General features: G+C 44.6%; 1 long non-coding RNA gene across 4 annotated transcripts in view; it reads left to right on the top strand.

The window, feature by feature from the left end:
- The window catches only part of LOC117678153 (uncharacterized), a 560,714-nt gene that overhangs the window by 508,779 nt on the left and 30,390 nt on the right, over window positions 1-21,545 (top strand). For all 4 annotated transcript variants that reach the window (XR_015728567.1, XR_009620371.2, XR_009620370.2 and 1 more), the window contains exon 4: window positions 9,017-9,110. This is a non-coding gene — a long non-coding RNA (uncharacterized LOC117678153). The remainder of the gene's footprint in view (window positions 1-9,016; window positions 9,111-21,545) is intronic.

The following is a 21,545-nucleotide window of genomic DNA, read 5'->3' as shown; positions in this document are numbered from 1 at the left end:
CAAAATGACACCAAAATAATATTGCATCACCTAAGAATCTAAATCAGAGGAATCTTTCCTGACTGGATCCCTTGTACTGCAACTTTGCTCCTTATCTAGCTCCCTGATTTATAACAATTCCAAGGCTTTGATTGAAGTTATTTATTAGTTTTTTTTATTCTGCCTTTATTACCACCACCTCCTCCTTCTTCTCCATTTATTACTTTTTTATTCTGCCTTTATTTCCTCCTCTTCTCCTCCTCCTCCTCCTTCTCCATTTATTACTTTTTATTCTGCCTTTATTATTTCCTCCTCCTCCTCCTCCATTTATTAGTTTTTTTCTTCTGCCTTTATTTCCTCCTCCTCCTCTTCTTCTCCTCCTCTTCTTCTTCTTCTCCCCTCCTCCTCCTCCTCTTCCTTCTCCTCCTCTTCTTCTTCTTCTTGTTCTTCTTCCTCCTCCTCCTCCTCTTCTTCTCCTCCTCCTCCTCCCTTATTCTTCTCCCCCTCCCCCTCCCCCTCCCCCCTCCTCCTCCCCTCCTCCTCCTCCTCCTCCTCCTCCTCCTCTTCTTCTTCTTCTTCTTCTTCTTCTTCTTCTTCTTCTTCTTCTTCTTCTTCTTCTTCTTCTTCTTCTTCTTCTTCTTTTCTCCTCCTCCTCCTCCTCCTCCTCCTCCTCCTCCTCCTCCTCCTTTCTTCTTTCTTCTCCTCCATTGTCTATCCACTGCAGGATTAAGGCCTCTTCTGCATGTTTCCAACCAATAAGGTCCTGAGCTTTCTTTTGCCAATTGGACCCACAATACTTGCTTATTACTTTATAAATAGCTCAAAGTGATGAACATACCCAATATTCCTCCCTCCTTCTATTTTCCCCTTGACAACAACCTTGTTGAGTTCTGGTGGCTCAGCAGACTGATAGCATTGTGATTAACACCAGCTGTCTGCAATTTCTGTAAGTTCGAACCTCACCAGGCTCAAGGTTGACTCAGCCTTCCATCCTTTCTAAGGTAGGTAAATTGAGGACCCAGTTTCTGGGGGCAATAAGCTGACTTTGTATAAATTTACAAAAGTATGAAGGCTATTGCTTAACGCATTGTAAGCTGCCCTGAGTCTCCGGAGAAGGGTGGCATATAAATCAAATTAAATATATATATATATATATATATATTCCTCCCTCCTTCTATTTTCCCCTTGACAACAATCTTGTGAAGTGGGTTGGGCTGACAGAGAGAGTAATTGGCCCAAACTCACCCAGGCTGATTTATTGTATGCCTACTGCATGCCTACAGCAGGATTAGAACTCGCAGTCTCCCAGTGATGAGCCCAAAGTCATCTAATTGGTTTTCATGCCTAAGGTGGAACTAGAACTCACAGTCTCCTGGTTTCTAGCCTTAACCACTACCCGAAACTGGGTTCAGTTATGGGTTTAGCTGTTTTCTCCCCTGCTTGATCTGGCTTAAAAGACCAAAACTGCTTTCCATTTTAATTTTTATCAGAAGGGGAACTTACTCAGAAAAGCCAGATTTCTAAAAAAACCCCACACAATTTCCTTGTGGAATTAGAGCATTGTCACCTAGGGAAGTGGGGGCTTTAAAACAAATTCAACAGATTCATCTTCTCCATTCTTGTGGAGAACACCAGAGCAATAAATAAAGATAATATTACTGCATGTATAAATTCTTGTTCACTGAATATTTGTACTGGGCAAAATTGGAAAAGCAGTTTTTAGAGTGTTACAAACTACTTATCCTAATAATTGTGCTAATAATATACTAATAAATAAACTAAGAGTATAATTATACACTAATACATAAACTAAGAGTATAATTATATACTAATAAATTAATGAATAGTATAATTATCAGAAAAGGTGATAGAAAACCATACGGTTTTTTCTTTTGATTCATGTACAGCAAATCAGCTAATAAGCCAGCCTGCTTGCCCACTCTCATGATGAATTCTGATCCAAAATTCTAGAATGCTGCAAAGTGGATTCTCAACCCAGCTGCTGGGCACCAGGTTGGGGAAATCAATCGTAAAGAAGAGATATTTCTAAACTTTTTGCAAGATACTTTTATAAAACGCCAGGTGTAGATGCCTGCATTCCAGGATCAAGCTGCAGAAATATTTCCCATGGTGCAATTATATAATGTAGACCTCATGATTTAATAGTCCAGAAAGGAGGCTGGTGGGTAGTGCAGATGGGCATGGGTTTACTGCTATTACGTTTCCAGTCCGTCCGTCCGTCCTCCCACCAGCTGCTAGAGATAGTGTGGATAGTCTTTCGTTTGCCCAAAGACCCTGTGCCACAGCCTGAGACCAGTCTTCCTTGCAACACAGACAGGTTTGCTGGGGAAATCAGGTCTCCGGCTTTGATGATAGCTGTGCATAGAACAAGAGGTCCAAATTTATTTATTTAGCGTATGGCACATCATACATGGTCTAGCAATATATATTAACATTTCATCCAGAATAGTAAAACAGAATAAAGTATAAATGTTAAAAAGATCTATGTTCGTATATCAATGTCTAGGCCATCTAACCACTGAAGCGCAGAAGTTGTTTATATTTTAAAAAATCGGACACTGGAGCGGTATATGCCCTCGGCTTACAGCTGGTCCAAAGTTGGTGTGGATCAAATCCACTGAGCTTAATTCTGAGAAAGAGAGTGAATTTATTTGAAGAAGTGCAGAAGTTCACTCCTCTCTTCCCTTCCTTTCCCTTCCTCCCCTCTCCTCTCCTCCTCTTCCCTTCCCTCCTCTCCCCTCCCCTCCCCATCTTCTCTTCTCTCCTCCTCTTCTCTCCCCTCCCCATCTTCTCCTCTCTTCTCCTCTCCTCCTCTTCCCTCCCCTCTCCATCTTCTCTTCTCCTTCTTTCTTCCTCTTCCTCCTCCTTCTCCTCCATCTCCTCCTCCTCCTCTTCCTCCTGCCTTCTTCTTCTTCTTCCTCCTCCTCCTCCTCCCCTCCCCATCTTCTCTTTTCTTTTCTTCTCTTCTCCTCCCCTCCCCTTTCCCATTCCTCCATCTTCTCCTCTCCTCCTCTTCCCTCCCCTCTCCATCTTCTCTTTTCCTCTCCTCCTCCTCTTCTTCTTCTTCCTCCTCTTCCTTCCCCTCCCTTCCCCCTCTTCTCTTCTTCTCTTCTCTTCCCCTTTCCCCTTTCTCCATCTTCTCCTCTCCTCTTCTTCTCTCCTGCTCTTCCCTCCCCTCCCCTCTCCATCTTCTCTTCTCTTCTCTTCCCCTTTCCCATTTCTCCATCTTCTCCTCTCCTCTTCTTGTCTCCTGCTCTTCCCTCCCCTCCCCTCCCCTCCCCTCTCCATCTTCTCTTCTCTTCTCTCTCTTGTCTTCTCTTCTCTTCCCCTTTCCCTTCTCCATCTTCTTCTCTCCTCCTCTTCCCTCCCCTCTCCATCTTCTCTTCTCTTTTCCTCTCCTCCTCTTCTTCTTCTTCTTCCTCTTCCTTCCCCTCCCCTCCCCCTCTTCTCTTCTCTTCTTCTCTTCTCTTCCCCTTTCCCATTTCTCCATCTTCTCCTCTCCTCTTCTTCTCTCCTGCTCTTCCCTCCCCTCCCCTCCCCTCTCCATCTTCTCTTCTCTCCTCTCTTCTCTTCCCCTTTCCCTTCTCCATCTTCTCCTCTCCTCTTCTTCTCTCCTCCTCTTCCCTCCCCTCTCCATCTTCTCTTCTCTTTTCCTCTCCTCTTCTTCTTCTTCTTCCTCTTCCTCCCCCTCCCCTCCCCCTCTTCTCTTCTCTTCTTCTCTTCTCTTCCCCTTTCCCATTTCTCCATCTTCTCCTCTCCTCTTCTTCTCTCCTGCTCTTCCCTCCTCTCCCCTCCCCTCCCCTCCCCTCCCCATCTTCTCTTCTCTTCTCTTCTCTTCTCTTCTCTTCTCTTCTCTTCTCTTCTCTTCTCTTCTCTTCTCCTTCCTTTTACCGTGAGACACCTCCGTGAGTTTCCCAGCTGTTCTAAACTGTAGGAATTGGAAGTCGAATGCCGATCCCGAAATCCGGGACGAGAAGTGGGTCTGGTGAGAATAATGGACGCCGGATGGTAGGGTCGAACTGCTGGCGATTGCGGAGCGGCTCCAGCGCCATCCCTAGGGAAGGCTGAGGGCCGGAGGAAGGTGTGTGTGTGTGAAAGGCGAAGCCCCCAAAGGGCCTCCCCCCACCCCACCCCACCCTCCCGCCGCGGCCCTGGGCGCCCCTTTTCCCCGCTTGGAGGTGCCAAATCGCGTTACCGCCGTCCGGCGTCTGGAGCCCCTCCGGGTGAGGCAGCTGCCTTCGCCATCGATTATGTGCCAGGGCGCTTCAGCTAGGCGACACCGGAGCCGTCCCGGCAGCTCGGCCTGAAACAAGGAGGCCGCCCGGAGAAGCGTCCCAACTTCCCTGACGGGCCTGGGAGCTGATCGCTCGGCGCTTAATTCGGAGCGACAACGCTGAGGCGGTCACGAGCGTGGCCCCAGGACCCCTGGCTTGGCCTTCGGAGGCCGCCAGACGAGAGAGGCCGCAGAGGGCAAGCGGCTCTTAGGCGGAGGAGGAGGAGGAGGAGGAGGACGCCCCCGACCCCGTTGCTTTCTCCCACCGGGTTGTGGTATAACAGTAACAGAGTCGGAAGGGACCTTGGAGGTCATCTAGTCCAACCCCCGGCTCACGCAGGAGACCTGTACTGGGGATTCGAACCGCCGAATTGCCGGCCTTTCTGCTCGACAAGCTCAGTGTCTTAGCCACTGGGTCACCACATGGAAACGCCAGTGGGCAGAATAGCCTGACGTGGGTTGTCTGGTGTCCAGGTGGGAAGGCTCACTTGAAAAAAACCGCCAGTGTGTGTATGGGTGTGTGTTTGTGGAGGATGGGTGTGTGGCTTTCTAGTCTCCTCTAGCTATTAGCTTTGATGCCCCCTAATCCTCTTCAGTCCATAAAAAAGGAGACTTCTGCTCAGTTTGTTTATTTATTTATTTATTTATTTATTTATTTATTTATTTATTTATTTATTTATTTATTTATTCATTCATTCATTCATTCATTCATTCATTCATTCATTCATTCATTCATTTATTTATTTTTAAATTTGTATACCGCCCTTCTCCCTGAGGACTCAGGGCGGTGAAGAGCCAAGTAAAAGCATAAACTACAAACATTAAAATACAATTAAAAAGATATATATATATATATATAAATTTGGCCCCATGATTAAAAACAATAACAAACTATTAAAAACATTTTAAAAAGTTGGGAAGATTTTGCTCCTCTTCCTTTCTCTTCGGTTTGTCTCTGGTCATACAAAGGACTGGTCTACAGATCAATGATGGCCCATATTGGCTAGTAATTGCTCCCCCCCTCGCCCCCCGCTCCGGATATCATCAGGATACAGAACAGAAAAACCAAGATGGCCACCATGACAGTTCAGTCAAAGATCTGTCTGGGTTTTATTTTTATTTTTGGGGGGTTTTTTTGTAGGTGCCTTGTGTAACTCAGCAAAAGATCAGGTCTGTTGACCACATCTTCCTACAGTTTTGGTCACCAAGATATTTTAAAAAAAAGATGTTGAGACTCTAGAAAGAGGGCAGAGGAGAGCAACAAAGATAATTAGGAGACTGGAGGCTAAAACATGAGAAGAACGGTTGCAGGAACTGGGTAGGTCTAGTTTAATGAAAAGAAGGACTAGGAATAACATGATAGCAGTGTTCCAATATCTCAAGGTTGCCACAAAGAAGAGGGCGGGGGGGGGGGTTTCAACCAATTCTCCAAAGCACCTAAAGGCAGGACAAGAAGCAATGGATGGACACTGATCAAGGAGAGAAGCAACCTAAAACTAAAGAGAAATTATCTGACAGTGAGAACAATTAATCAATGGAAAGGCTTGCCTTCAGAAGTTGTGGTGCTCCCACACTGGAGGCTTTGAAGAAGAGATTGGACAAACACTTGTCTGAAATGGTTTAGAGTTGAGCAGGGGGTTGGACTAGAAGACCTCCAAGGTCCCTTCCAATTCTTTATTTTGAGTGGTACCAAACGGAGTACATTGTAAGGCATTAACTGAACTGTACTGGCAGATAGCACTTCAGAATTTAGCAACTCGGTGATCTCCAAATCTATTAAACTAGAATTCCCACGAACTTCAAGATTTACCGGTAGCTGTAACTCAATGAGGCAATCCGTTTAGTAGGCTTAAATGCAATTTCAGGGAAGTTACCTCAGAGAAAAACCTATAAATCAGGGGCGAAATCCAGCAGTTTCTGACAGGTTCTGGAGAACTGGTAGCAGAAATTTTGAGTAGTTCAGAAAACCGGCAAATACTACCTCTGGCTGTCCCCAGAGTGGGGTGGGAATGGGGATTTTGCAGTATCCTTCCCCTGGAGTGGGGTGGGAATGGAGATTTTGCAGTATCCTTCCCCTGGAGTGGGGTGGGAATGGGCATTTTGCAGTATCCTTCCCCTGGAGCAGGGTGGGAATGGAGATTTTGCAGTATCCTTCCCCTGCCACACTCATCAAGCCACACCACGCCCACCAAGCCACACCCACAAAACCGGTAGTAAAAAAATTTGAATTTCACCACTGCTATAAATCATTAAGTAGGAAGAAGTTACCTCTTGAGAAAGAAGCTTCATAACTGGTGGATAACTTTTGTGTGGATGTTTGGGTGGTTTAGGGGTGGGGAATTTGTGGTGGGTGGATGGGGCGTGTTTGGGGATTGTTATGTGTGTTGGACCTGGTCTTTGGATGTTAAGTGAATTTCGTTATATACTGTGTATACATGTACAATGACAATAAAGTTATTATTATTATATTATAACTGGTGACTTCTGCCTCAAGTTCACCAATAGAATCTGGAGAGGTAAGCAAGGAAACCAGTCAGCCTGGTCAAGAACTAAAAGCCAGGAAAGGCTCAAAATACTTATCCCAAAGGTGTTTTTTCAAGAGGCAACTGGACTTTCTGGTTTTTCTTTGAAGATGTTTTGCTTCTCATCCAAGAAGCTTCTTCAGCTCTGACTGGATGGTGGGGAACGGAAGGATGACTGAGAAGTCATAATACTGATGTACCTTCAAGTTTGTGATCCCCAAGTGTGCTGGGACTGCAGCTCTCAGAATATTTGTAATGTAGGCAGGCACAATATTCATCACCCTGAAATTTAGTTGCCTTGCACATCCAGAACAAGGGTAATAACATACTACATGTAGTCCTTGATTTACAATCCCAAAGGTGCTTTTTCAAAAATGCAACTGGACTTTGTGTTTCCTTGAAGATGTTTCGCTTCTCATCCAAGAAGGGTCTTCCATTCTGACAGAATGGTGGAGGATGGAAGGATTTCTATTCCTTGAGGTCATTTGATCATTAGTACTCTTTCACCTCAAAGGGGCCTCCAGGACCCTCAGAAAGAGTGCTAATGACCAGATGAATATAAACCCATCCTCCACCATTCTGTCAGAACGGAAGAACCCTCTTGGATGAGAAGTGAAATGTCTTCAAGGAAACACGCAGTCCAGTTGCCTTTTGAAAAAGCACCTTTGGGACAACCATGATGTGGATGAGTGAGAACCGCCATAGACACTTGACTTACAACCATTCATTTAGTGACCAAAGTTACAGTGGAACTGAAAAAAGTGACTTATGATTGCTTTTCACACCTAGAACCATTGCAGCATTCTCCATGGTCATGTGATCAAAATTCAGATGATTGGCAATTGATTCATATTTATGATGGTTGCAGTGTCCCGGGGTCATGTAATCATCATTTGCGACTTTATGTTGTGGCCTGTCAGCAGCCTGTGCAGCTAGTAGCTGATTCTGACAGCGAGGAGGCTGGTGTGGTGCTGGGCCAGCAGCCTGTGCAGCTGGCACTTGAGTCGGACAATGAGGAGGCTGGAGAAGATGTGGTGCCAGAGGCGGGGATTCAGCCAGGGCCTTCAGAACCTCCAGAAGCTCCTTTAAGTGAAGAGGACGAAGAGGAGGAGCCTCTTCTCAATGCACGGGCGCGCAGAGCTGCCAAAAGGCAGGAGTGGCTCCTCAGGAGGAGGTCTCCTCGAGAGTAAAGCTTGGGGCTAATTGGCCACTCCCTTAGCCTATTTAAGGAAAGGCGACAACTGAGGCAATTTGCAGGAAACAACTTTGTTCACTCTCCTTCGTCTCTTGATCTTAGTTCTCTTATCAGTTTCCTGCAAATTGCTTCTGGGCTTTCTGCCAATCATAGTTAGATTACGATTATTTATTCTTTGGATTCTTGTAGGCTGTTAAGAAAGTTAATTAACAGCCTTTGTTTGAAAAAGACTGATTTAATTTAGTAAACTAAGGTTTGTACAGACTTTGTATGTGCTGGGTTCTTTGGGGTCCGTAACTGGGTCAGAACACCTTATGACAGTCCATGCCAATGAGGAAGCCAGGTTTCCTTCGCAACTGTGTTACTTACTGGATAATGGCAGTGATTCCCTTAACAACGGTGGCAAGAGAGGTTGTAAAATGGGGCCCAATTCAACTTAACCACTGCCTCGCTTAGCAAGCAGAAATTTTGGGATCAGTTGCGGTCGTAAGTCGAGGACTGCCTGTATTACTAATACTACTTTGTCTATTAAGCCATACCAAGCTCTGTTTTTCTTCCTACTTTACCCTGTCATAAGCTGTCTCCATTGTATGTTACAAGTCAACAAGAGATAGGGCGGTGGGAAGCATTGAACGACTCTCCCTAATGAAAAATGCAAGTTGCAGCTTGTAGCTTCCTCCTCCTCTCTTCTCCACAATGGTGGGAGACCCTTAACTCCTGAAGTTATTCTCTTTTTTTTTTCCCCAGGAAAAAAATGATTTTAATTAAGGTTGATGAGAAAGCCAGATCTCTGGGACTCCTTATGGAAGCCTTCCAAGCAATGCATCCTCCCTTTTTCACCTCCCACCCTCCCTGCTTCTTTCTGGCCATGGTTTCGTTCCTTCTTGTTAATGTCTGAAAACAAGAAAGAGTGCTGAATTGGGGTGGGGGGGTGGGGTGGAGATGCTGTTATTGATTATTTGTCACCTTTCATTTGCCTGTTTCAGTCTCTTCCAACCTCCCTCCCCTCCCCAATTTTACTTACAGGCATTTGAGTTTAAAGGCAGCTCGGAAGATGGAAGCGGGGGAGATGCTGTAATCGTCTACTGGCCTGCTTCGTCTTACCCAGGATAGATGAAGGGTAAGGAAAAAACAAATAGATGGGGGAGAAAAGAGAAAGAGGGAGAGATGGTTGTCAGTCACAATCAGCCCTGGGATGTTGTGAAACACACTTGAGGGTGTTTCTATAAGAGACCCTTAATTCAGGCTCAGTTCCTAACCATTGGTTCTGCAGTTTTCTTTGCAGCCATTGTCGAAGTTGGCTGATGGTGGTTTTTTTTTTCCCGAGATCTAGAGATAGGAGAAGTAGGGGAGATCCAGGAAAAGGGATCAAAGAAATGAAAATACAGGCGGCCTTCAACTTACAACCCTTCGCTTAGTGACCATTCGAAATTATAACTGCACTGAAAAAGGGAGCTACGACCGTTTTTCACACGTAGGACCATTGCGGCATCCACACGGTCTCGTGATTTGCCTTCGGATGCTTGGCAGTTGACTCTAAGTGTGAAAAAAATGGTCATAAGACACTTATTTCAGTGGCGTTGTAGCTTTGAACGGTCGCTAAACGAACTGGGGTAAGTCAGTGGTGGGATTCAACCGGTGTAAAAACCGGTTCGCCGAGCGTGTGCGCAGTGCGTTTGGAAACAGCTGTAAAACTTACTTTCTACTGCAGCCCTGGTGAGTGAAACAGCTGAGGCTCGGCAATCCGCTCTGCCACCCCTATCAGCTGGGCTTCAAACAAAGGAAATATAGGTCGGTGTAGCGCAGGGGCAGGCAGGCGGGCCCAGCTGATTGTCTGAGCGAACTGGTTGGCTCTCAGCTGATTGTCGGAGCTACCGGTTCACCTGAACTGGTCCGAACTGGCTGAATCCCACCCCTGGTGGAAGTCAAGGAGTACCTGTACTGTGTGCCTACAAGGAACAAGGGGCCTGATATAAAAATAAATAAAATTGTCACCAGAATGCCTCCTGTAGAAGCTTTAGTGAAACTCATGTTTAACATCTGGTCGAATGGAAGCATTTTAAAGTTCCATGGATTTCCAGTGAAATATTTACCTCGTTCACATGAGGACATAAATTGTTTTTGCTCTGGCTGAATCATGCAGACTGAACATGAACTTCTGGAAATACCTGGGTAGGCTTACAGCACAATCCTACAATAGTCTATTGAGAGGAAAACTCCCAGTTTACTGAGCTCACTTGCAGATAAGGGGGTATCAGAGTGCAGTCAAAATGGTATGATATGCAATTGCTAGCTAGGGAGTAGATTATCTTTGGTCCCTGGAAGACAGTAAGTTGGTTGAGCGAAGAAATTTTGGGCCATTAATTAACCAATTAATTAATGAGACAATCCAAATGTGAATTGAGCCTAGATTTCTATCAGGCTATTAGTTTTTCAGTTGCGACTCAAAAAAAAAAAGAGAAGGAGAGAGACAGAGGAGGGAAGGAAGGAAGGAAAGAAGGAAGGAGGGAAGGAAGGAAGGAAAGAGGAAGAAAGAAAGAAAGAAAGAAAGAAGAAAGAAAAAGAGGAAAGAAGGAAGGAAGAAAGAAGAAAGAAAGAAAAAGAGAGAAAGTTTTTCCTGCAGTTTTTGCATTATTTGGAAAACTGTAGTAGAATCTTTTGGTTAGTACAGTCACGGAAGGAGCAGTGAGGAGAAAATAGAGATTCTCTCTCACATATTTTCTCCTCCTTTTCTTCCTCCTCTTTCTTCAAGATCATCTGAAGTGTTAGTACCACTTGATAATGACTTGGAAAAACCACACTTGAAATATTGCGTCCAGTTTTGGTCACCACAATATAACCAAGATGCTGATATTCTAGAAAGAGTGCAGAGAAAAGCAACAAAGATGATTAGGGGGCTGAAGGGTAAAACATATAAAGCAGGAATTGGGTATGTCTAGTTTAATGAAAAGAAGGACTAGGGGTGACAGGATAGCCGTGTTCCAATATCTCAGGGGCTGCCACAAAGAAGAGGGAATCAAGCTATTCTCCAAAGCACCTGAAGGCAGGACAAGAAGCAATGGATGGAAACTAATCAAGGAGAGAAGCAACCTAGATAGAACTAAGAAGGAATTTCCTGACAGTGAGGGCAATTAATCAGTAGAACAACTTGCCTCCAGAAGTTGTGAATGCTCCAACACTGGAAATTTTTAAGAAGAGATTGAATAACCATTTGTCTTAAGTGGTATATTATCTCCTGCTTGAGCAGGGGGTTGGACTAGAAGACCTCCGATGTCCCTTCCAACTCTGTTACTCTGTTTAGGATGACTGAAGCAGATGATGTTTCTCATAAATAATTAGGTTTTCAACTTATTTTATTTATTTTTATTTATTTGTTCAACTTGTATGCCGCCTTTCTCCAAAGACTCAAGACGGCTTACAATGCATTTAAAAACCATATATAAAACATTAAAAGTTAAACCATTAAAAACAATTAAAACCCATTCACACCATTCATGGCCGGATCTCGCCAAATCGCAGCAGTGAGATCAACGGCCCTGGGCCTGCCGGAAGAGCCAGGTCTTCACCGCTTTTCGGAAGGCCAATAGGGTGGGGATGGTCCGGACCTCAGGAGGTAACTGGTTCCAGAGAGCTGGGGCAGCCACAGAGAAGGCCCTCCCCCGCGGGCCCGCCAGCCGGCATTGTTTAGCTGACGGGACCCTGAGGAGACCAACTCTGTGGGATCTTACCAGTCGCTGGGAGCTATGCGGTAGAAGGTGGTCCCGAAGATACTCTGGCCCTGAGCCATGTAGGGCTTTAAAGGTAATAACCAACACGTTGAATTGTGACCGGAGACCAACAGGGAGCCAGTGCAGCTCGTGGAGAATTGGTGTAATGTGGGTGTACCTTGGTGCACCCACGACAGCTCTCGCGGATGCGTTCTGGACCAACTGTAGTCTCCGAACACTTTTCAAGGGTAGCCCCATGTAGAGTGCGTTGCAATAATAACTTACACAAATACATATCCTATTTCCTCGAAAATAAGACCCAACCGGAAAATAAGCCCTAGCATTTTTCAGGATGTTCGTAATATAAGCCCTACTCAAAAAATAAGCCCCAGTTAAGATAGTCAGCAGACGGAGACGTTTAATACTGTATTTTCCCCCAAATAAGACCTTAACAGGAAAATAAGCCATAATGCATCTTTTGGAGCAAAAATTAATATAAGACCCAATCTTATTTTGGGGGAAATATGGTACATGTATAAATTTCCTTCTCTACTGTATGGTGTAAATAAGCAGACAAACATACCTTAATAACAACCAAGTTATGAATATGACTCAGTTGAATAGCACCAAATTTCTAAATTATAGCACTTAGAAGAAAATCCCCTTTTATTTAACTGGAATGAATTGCAATCCCTCCCCCGCACCCCCAGCCCGGGTCAAAGAAAGATGCTTCTCTGAATCTAATGAAAACTTCTTCAGCTTTGTTGTGTCAAAAGTCAATGGAAGCCCATCAGCTGCCAATCGTCTCCCGTCCGCCCAATAATCTACCTCCTCTTTCTGCTTCTTCTCCAGAGATGGTTTTTCACTTGCCTCTTAATGTTGGCTCTTGAGGAAGAGGGTGCCTACTTGTGCAAGAGGTCCAAGTGCCCGTAATAGCTTTGAGAACCGGCCAAGAGCCTGTCTTGTACAACCCTCCAGCTGATGTACTAAATTTCGTAGCACTCTAAACTAGAGACAAATGAACTCCAAGAGGTCTGTTAGTAGGGTTCTAATTAGCAAGAGATGGGGAGAAAACATCAATTGGATGTATCCTTGCCAGAATGTCCCATCAAAAGCCATAGTTTACTGTATGAGCATCAATCATCATCATCGTTGTCGTCATCATTCAGTGGCGGTTATACATAGGATTGGGTAATATTATGCCCACCTTGTTGTAATGTGTAATACTATGAGCAATACTATGCCCACATGAGCCCTGGTGGCACAGTAATTAAAGTAAGTGGTTGAATTAAAATGTTTTTACTACCGGTTCTGTGGGCGTGGCTTGGTGGGCATGACGTGGCTTGGTGGGTGTGGCTTGGTGGGCATGGCAGGGGATGATACTGCAAAATCTCCATTCCCTCCCCACTCCAGGGGAAGGATACTGCAAAATCCCCATTCTCTCCCCACTCCAGGGGAAGGATACTGCAAAATCCCCATTCCCTCCCCCACTCCAGGGGAAGGATACTGCAAAATCCCCATTCTCTCCCCACTCCAGGGGAAGGATACTACAAAATCCCCATTCTCTCCCCGCTCCAGGGGAAGGATACTGCAAAATCCCCATTCCCTCCCCGCTCCAGGGGAAGGATACTGCAAAATCTACATTCCCACCCCACTCTGGGGATAGCCATAGTAGTTCTCTGAACTACTCAAAATTTCCGCTACCGTTTGTCCAGAACTTTCAGAACCTGCTGAATAGCACCTCTGGTCAAAGTGCAGTATTGCAGGCTGACTCTGCCCACTGCCAGGAGTTTGATCCTGACCGACTCAAGGTTGACTCAGCCTTCTATCCTTCCGAGATCGGTAAAATGAAGACCCAGATTATTATTGGGGGCAATATGCTGACATTGTAAACCGCTTAGAGAAGGCTGTAAAACACTGTAAAGCGGTATATAAATCTTAAGTGCTATTGCTATTGTTAAAGGGAAAAGCTGATTTCCCCCCCCCCCCCAGAGATTAAGCCTTTGAACTGAAAAAGCATGAAACATTCATTTCCCCCACCCCTCTACGGCAGAATAGCCTGTATATTGAAATCACAGCAAGGCACTTCATAAAATCATGCCTTGTATGTATGTACGCTTTCACCAGCTGTTGTGATGTTAAAATGTGAGGTCTTCGAAAGCTTTGGCTTCTATTCTCATCAGGAAAAGATCACACCTTAGTTTGAAAAATGAGCAGAGGTGCTGGACCAACGTACAAGCGATAAAGCCTTTATATAAATTCTTTATATAAGCTCTGGGTGATTATTGATTCCTTCCATTCTTTCTGTGAAAAAGTATATCTTTCCAGCAATTTAACATTGCTTCTTGGGGAGTGACAGCTGGGAGGGGCACGGGCCTGCATTTACCTGGGTAAAGCAGGTAAGGTGCAAGCAAAGCAAGCAAACGAATAAAAATAAGAGTAATTATTTTAACATTGAGAACATTAAGATGTAGTAGTACTTCTGTGGCTTCCCATTAACTCCAGCCTCTGCTTTCTATCTATTAATGTAGGAATCATCATCATAATTCTAGCCAACATTCTGGGGCTATTGAAAAATTATTGAGATGCAGGTAGTTCTCGACTTACAACCATTCATTTAGTGACCTTTCGAAGCACTGAAAGAAGTGACTTATGACCGTTTTTCACACTTATGACCGTTGCAGCATCCAGTTCTGGTCAGCATGCTATAAAAAAGATGTTGAGACTCTGGAAAGAGTGCAGAGAAGAGCAACAAAGATAATTAGGAGGCTGAAAGCTAAAACATATGAAGAACTGTTACAGGAATTGGATATGTCTAGTTTAATGAAAAGAAGGACGAGAGGAGACATGATAGCAGTGTTTCAATATTTGAGGGGCTCCTACAACGATGAGAGGAGTCAACCTATTTTCCAAAAGGCAAGATGAGAAACAATAGATGGAAACTAACGAAGGAGAGAAGCAACCTAGAATGAAGGAGAAATTTCCTAACCGTGAGAACAATCAGCCAATGGAATAGCTTGCCTTCAGAAGTTGTGTTGTGGCCTGTCAGCGGCCTGTGCAGCTAGTAGCTGATTCCGACAACGAGGAGGCTGGTGTGGTGCTGCACCAGCAGCCTGTGCAGCTGGCGCTCGAGTCAGACAATGAGGAGGCTGGAGAAGATGTGGTGCCAGAGGTGGGGATTCAGCCAGGGCCTTCAGAACCTCCAGAGGCTCCTGTAAGTGAAGAGGATGAAGAGGAGGAGCCTCTTCTCGATGCACGGGCGCACAGAGCAGCCAAAAGGCAGGAGTGGCTCCTCAGGAGGAGGTCTCCTTGAGAGTAAGGCTTGGGGCTAATTGGCCACTCCCTTAGCCTATTTAAGGAAGGACGACGACTGAGGCAATTTGCAGGGAACAACTTAGTTCAGATACCTTCGTGTCTTGTCTTGCTTATCAGCTTCCTGCAAATTGCTTCTGGGCATTCTGCCAACCATAGTAAGCTTTCAGCTATAATTCTTTGAATTTTGGCGGCTGTTAATGCAGTTAATTAACAGCCGTTGTTGTAAAAGGCTGGTTTATTTAGTAAACTAAGGTTTGAACGGACTTTGTGTGTGTTGCGTTCTTTGGGATCCGTAGCTGGGGCAGAACACAATGGATGAAAACCAATGGAATAGCTTGCCTTCAGAAGTTGTGGCTGCTCCATCACTGGAGACTTTCAAAAAAAGATGGACAACCATTTGTCTGAAATGGTATAGAGTCTCCTGCTCGAGCAGAGGATTGGACTAGAAAGTCCCTTCCAACTCTATTATTCTAGGTTTTATGTGGGGTGGGCTGCTGGGGGTTTGCAGGGGTTCGGGAGAACCTCTAGCTAAGATTCTGTGCAGTTTGGAGAAACCCCAAATCCCACTCCTGGCTGGCTCCTCCCAGGAGTCCCCACGCGGTCTGTTTTGGATGCAGGTAAGTGCAGGGTGTGTGCGGAGGCTCGGGGAGGGCTAAAAACAGGCCTACCGGAAGGCCTCCTGAGCCTGGGGAGGGCAAAAACACCCCCCCCGCTGTAGTGCAGGAGTCTGAGTAGGCCACGCCCACCATGGCCACGCCCACCCAGCAACCAGGCAGAGAACCCCTTGCTAAAATTTTTGAAGCCCACCCCTGGTTCTATGACAGCTGCAGGTCATGTGATCATCTTTTGTAACCTTTCCACCTGCCCACCTTCCAAGAAGCAAAGTTGGGGGGGGCGGGAAGCCAGATTCATAAGTCATAAGTTTGTCATAAGTTGAGGACTACCTGTAATGTGCATGAAAGGCACTGAGCACTTTGGAAAAAACAGCCACATTGCAAAGTCATTTATGGCCAGGGCCTACAGTGATGTCATTTTTGGATTGGTAGAAGACAGCTTTTTGGTATAACTATCTTTCTGATTCTAACATCATCACTTTTTTTTCAGTTGATTTTAGGAGTGGCCTGGAGTGGTGGAAACTCTCTTTGATCGATTTTTGGCTAATGTTCCTAAATATTGGGATAGCTAGAATTCTGGGTACTCTAATTATCTGACTAATTATCTGAGAATTTATGGGAAAATGCTAGGAACAGTAGTCCTGAATTTAAAATAAAATGGATTTAATTATTATTTTTTTTTACCTTGAAGACAGAAGAGATCACCAATAACTTAAAGAGGTATCGATAAAAGAGAATATTTGTAACTCAGCATTGAACTGTCGGGTTCTCTCTGAGCTTGGTGATTTTGCTTGCAGACAGTTCATTACCAAACTAGGTAGCATTATCAGTGCTAGAAGAGAGTGGGGTTTGTTCTTATTTTTACACACTACTGGCTTGCTCTGTCAGTGTTGGTGGGAGAGTTCTTGATTAGGCTGTTATTTACTATTTGTTTGTCTGTGTTGGTAATTCTTTGATTGGGGTATTGTTTACTTCTTAATTGTTGGTCTAGTGTCTGCCAATGCAGACAAGCAAATTAACAATAAACAACAGCCTAATCAAGGAATCCCTGAGACCCTCCCCCCAAAACTACTATATAAAAATAAGAGCTAACTCCACTCCGTTCTAGCACTGATGGTGTTGCCTAGTTTGGTAATGAAACGTCTACAAGAAAACCACCAAAATCAGAGAACACAAAGGAACCGAAAGCTTAACGATGGACAGAAAGTACGATAACAATGGAGAATGAAGATCCCAAGTCATCATAGATATTTCTGAAGGTCAATACAGAGAGTGGTAAGGACAGCCGAGAAGATTACAGGAAGCTCGCTTCTCATTACTGCTTATAAGCACTATGTGCTTAGAGCTCGAAGCATTGTTAGAGACCCCACACACCCACTTTACGGTCTGTTTCTGTTGCTCCCCTCTGGGAGGAGGTTTCAAAGTATTTCTAGCAGGACTACCCAATTCTGCAACAGCTTTGTTCCCTATGCCATCCATCTACTAGGCTTGCAAGATTCGTTTTTCTCACCATGTACATGTATACATTCGAAATAGACTGTGATGTTTCTCTGTGTCACATCACTGTGTGTATGTGGGTATATGCATAATGGTTATTGAGAGCTGAAAGCAATGAAGTTTCATTTTAATGTATGTTGATTAAAGGTAAAGGTTCCCCTCGCACATATATGCTAGTCATTCCCGACTCTAGGGGGCGGTGCTCATCTCGGTTTCAAAGCCGAAGAGCCAGCGCTGTCCAAAGACGTCTCTGTGGTCATGTGGCCGGCATGACTAAACACCAAAGGTGCACGGAACACTGTTACCTTCCCACCAAAGGTGGTCCCTATTTTTTCTACTTGCATTATTTACCTGCTTTCGAACTGCTAGGTGGGCAGTAGTTGGGACAAGTAATGGGAGCTCACCCCATTATGTGGCACTAGGGATTCGAACTGCTAAACTGCTGATCTTTTGACCAACAAGCTCAGCATCTTAGCCACTGAGGCACTGCGTCCCTGTGTATGCTGTGTATGCTGATTAGTATGCTGTATATGCTGCGTATGCTGATTAGTGTACATTTAAAGTGACAATCTTTCTATTCCATTCCATTCTATTCTATTCCTCCATTCCATTTTCTATTCTATTCTATTCTATTCTATTCTATTCTATTCTATTCTATTCTATTCTATTCTATTCTATTCTATTCTATTCTATTCTATTCCATTCCATTCCATTCCATTCCATTCCATTTATTTTCCAGCACCAAATGCTGGAGGCAAGTCTGTATTGTCTTACATTACTTAGAGCTAATTAATACTTAAGTAGTTAATGCAAAGGGAACTGCAATATCTGAACCAGATCGGGTAAGACCTAGAGGTACATTTGTATAACAGGCTAAAATTAATTAGCATGAATTTTTTATGTGTCTCTCTGTTAAGTTTTTTTTTTTTTTAGTGTGTTCTATGAGCTCAACCTGTCTGGTTAGCTTACGATGCAAAAAAAACATGGGTCACTTCAAATAACCAAGTTAAGTATTTTGATGGCAACTCGACTTTGGTTTATGCCAACTCCGTATTTTGCCAAGAAGAAGAGAAGTGAAGGAGTTAGATGGAAGAGCAGATTGCAAATGACAGCAAGTTCAGGTGACCTGAATCAAACATGATCTGCAGTCTGTTTGGGGCTTATACACGACAAGAGAAATTTCCATTAAAAATGGCATCTCTCTGATATCAGCCAATATTGTTCTGCGTCCTCTTTTATGAAAGTCAACTGATAGAATCCTGGGGCAATTTGCTACATGTTTTATAGTGAAGCCATTCTCCATAAATTTGCTGCCAATCTAGCCAAATTATAGATAACATACTGTAATATAATACAGGTTGTCATAGAAACATAGAAAAGTGATGGCAGGAAAAAAAACCCTAGTCTATTGAATATGTCCTTTGAGTTTATAGTTTTTTTTTTGTTTTCTTATTTGTTTTATTTCTAATTTTTAATTATTTTTTTAATACATATTTTTAATTTTTTTCAGAAGTTGGACACATGTTTAAACTCAGGTAGTGTGTTTACTCGGTTAGTAATGGTGAGGCACGTTTAAACTCAGTTGCTGAATTTACTCAGTCCGTCATAGGAAAAAGGATGGCAAAGTCTGGGTGTAGAGTGAAAAGGGGAATCAGCCTAGAATCTCTAAGTAGCCACAAGAGAACTAAGTCCAACGCCCCTTGAGTGCCATTCACCCTTATCTAACCCCAAGCAGGTGCTAACCCTTAGTTGAGAAGATTTTCATGCATAGTGGTGCCAGAAGAGTTAAGGACCACTGCTCTACAAGAATCTGAACTACTAACAGTCAAAGCAAATTGGCGGTCGATAAGAGTCAGTGGAATTCAAGGTGGGCTGGGCATAGATGTCTTATGGATGCAAAGGGATTCCAAACTGATGACATGCTTAACCCCTCCCTCGGGCTCAACCTGGTCATCTTCTACATGCAACTATGGAGTGATCACAAATGGCTCCTTTTGGGTCCATACTATTCTAGAAGCCTGGCACTCTGACAAATTAGCCATCAATAGACACATAGACAGGGATGGGATTCAGCCAGTTCGGACTAGTTCGGGTGAACCGGTAGTTGCGACCAGCGGCTGGGCCCACCCACCCGCCCTGGCGCTATCCTGTCTTATACAATCATCATGTTTTTGACGCAGCGCGCATGTGCGCCCGTGAGCGAAGCTATCTCGTCCTATACAATTGCCGTGTTTTTGACGTAGCGTGCCTGCGCGCAAGGCACGCACGCTCACATATTCGAATCTGAGCGAACCGGTTGTTAAATTATGTGAAGCCCATCTCTGCACATAGACATTAACAACATCTATAGACTTTGCAAAATCAACCAGCCCAAAAGAGAAAAAGACTCTAGCACCTTTCCACCAGTAATTAGTATAGATTAACTCTAAGGTCAACTTCAGACCAGGGGTGAAATCCAGCAGGTTCTGACAGGTTCTGGAGAACCGGTAGCGGAAATTTTGAGTAGTTTGGAGAACCAGCAAATACCACCTCTGGCTGGCCCCAGAGTAGGGTGGGAATGGAGATTTTGCAATATCCTTCCCCCAAGAGGGGGGAGGGAATGGGGATTTTGCAGTATCCTTCCCCTGGAGGGAGGCGGGAATGGAGATTTTACAGTATCCTTCCCCTGCCATGCCCACCAAGCCGCGCCCACAGAACTGGTAGTAAAAAAATTTGGATTTCACCACTGCTTCAGACCAACAATCAAGTAAGCAATACCCCAATCAAGAAACTGCCAAAGAGCCATCAGTAAACATCCCAACCAAAGAATCTCTCCCAGTGGTGGGTTGCTACCGGTTCACCCCGGATCGGGCGAACCAGTAGCGGCAGTGGTGGGAGGCTCCGCCCACCTGCCCGAACGTCTCTGCACATGCGCAGAAGCATCGAGCACGTGTCCATGAGCAAACCGGTAGTGACGGGATTTGAAACCCACTACTGCACCCTCCCCCCCCCATACACAGACAGGAGAGATTTGGGTAATGAAACATCTGCAAGAAAACAAGCAAGCTCAGAAAGCACCAAGGATCCCTCATGTCAACCCTGAGCTACAACCTTCATTGCTACCTTACGACTCTCTTTTTTAATTCTGAACTTTATCTCCCCCCCACTGTTGCATCCTTAAATGCCAGCCTAGTGATACAGATGAGAGTGAGGTTAACAATCTACGGCACGTCATTTTGCTGATCCTGTTATTCAGCCCAGACTCTTTGGCATGAGCTAATCCATTTGCATTAACGAAGGGGAAGAGCTGCCTTTTGTTTCCATCTCCTATGCCAAGTTAAAATTAGTTAGGCTAACCAAGGGGTCTGCAACCTTAAACACTCAAAGAGCCATTTGGACCCATTTCACCACAGAAAAGAAAACACCGGGAGCCATAAAATCCTTCCCGTGCCTGACTATTTCTTGAGCGGCCACAAAACTAACATATGTAGTTGAATTAAACGTTCTGTTTTCTTCTGAAACTTTTCTTTTCTTGGATTTATCCATGGTTGGCCTTCCGGGGGTTGGAAAGCTCAATAAATCACATGCCGACAGGTGTCGCACATTGGCAGTTGTGATGCATATTTTGAGTGACAGGGAGCTGCAGCAGAGGGGTGAAAGAGCCACATGTGGCTCCAGAGCCGCAGGTTGCTGACCCCTGGCCTAACCGAATGGAGTGAAAATCACCCCTTTTTGCCTATGATACATCTACGTAGAAATTGTATGTTGGCACTGGCCGCTTGCTACATCATACAAAGAAGATGAGGGAGGGAAACTACATTTCCCAAAACTTTGCATTGTTTTTAAACGCTTCTGAAGGACACCCTGACACAGTTTCAGCCTTTGAATTCTGCTTACAAACTTTTGGAGAGTGGCGGGCGGGAGGGTGACGGATGTGGGTTTATGAGCTGCATTTGAAACTTGCATTCAGAGAAAGTGGATCTCTTTGATTTATTCCAAGGATTTCAGTGTTTCCTACCCAAGAGGCTCTTATTTATGGTCATAGGACTTCCAACGCTCCCCAAGACTGAAGGCCTCTTAGTATAGTGTCGTGGGTGTATCCGACTGTGGGCAGTAGAGTCAGCGTTTTATTCGGTGACCCAGGAATGAGTTGGCACCATGGTTCGCATGTGAATCACCAGCCCACAGCATGATTTCATCAGGAAGGGCGCCCTCGGATACTCACGGAGCTGTACAAGGAGCATGTGGCAGTAAATGTCACGAGAAAAGCTTTACTCTTCCCCGGAAGATAATGAGCTAATACATTCGCTGCAATAAGCATTCTGTGTATAAAAACATGGAGTAGTGGAGCTCTGCGGTGAGGACTGAGGAAGCTGATTATTTATTTTATTTAGAAAATGTACATTGCCGCTGGTGTGTGTGTGTGATTCTATTTACCTTTAC

This window comes from Pantherophis guttatus, chromosome 6 (genome assembly GCF_059756535.1).
Source record: "Pantherophis guttatus breed Tessera chromosome 6, ASM5975653v1, whole genome shotgun sequence".
NCBI classification, from domain to species: domain Eukaryota; kingdom Metazoa; phylum Chordata; class Lepidosauria; order Squamata; family Colubridae; genus Pantherophis; species Pantherophis guttatus.
Note: the sequence above shows the minus strand (reverse complement) of the source record. Positions and strands in the feature narration are given on the sequence as shown.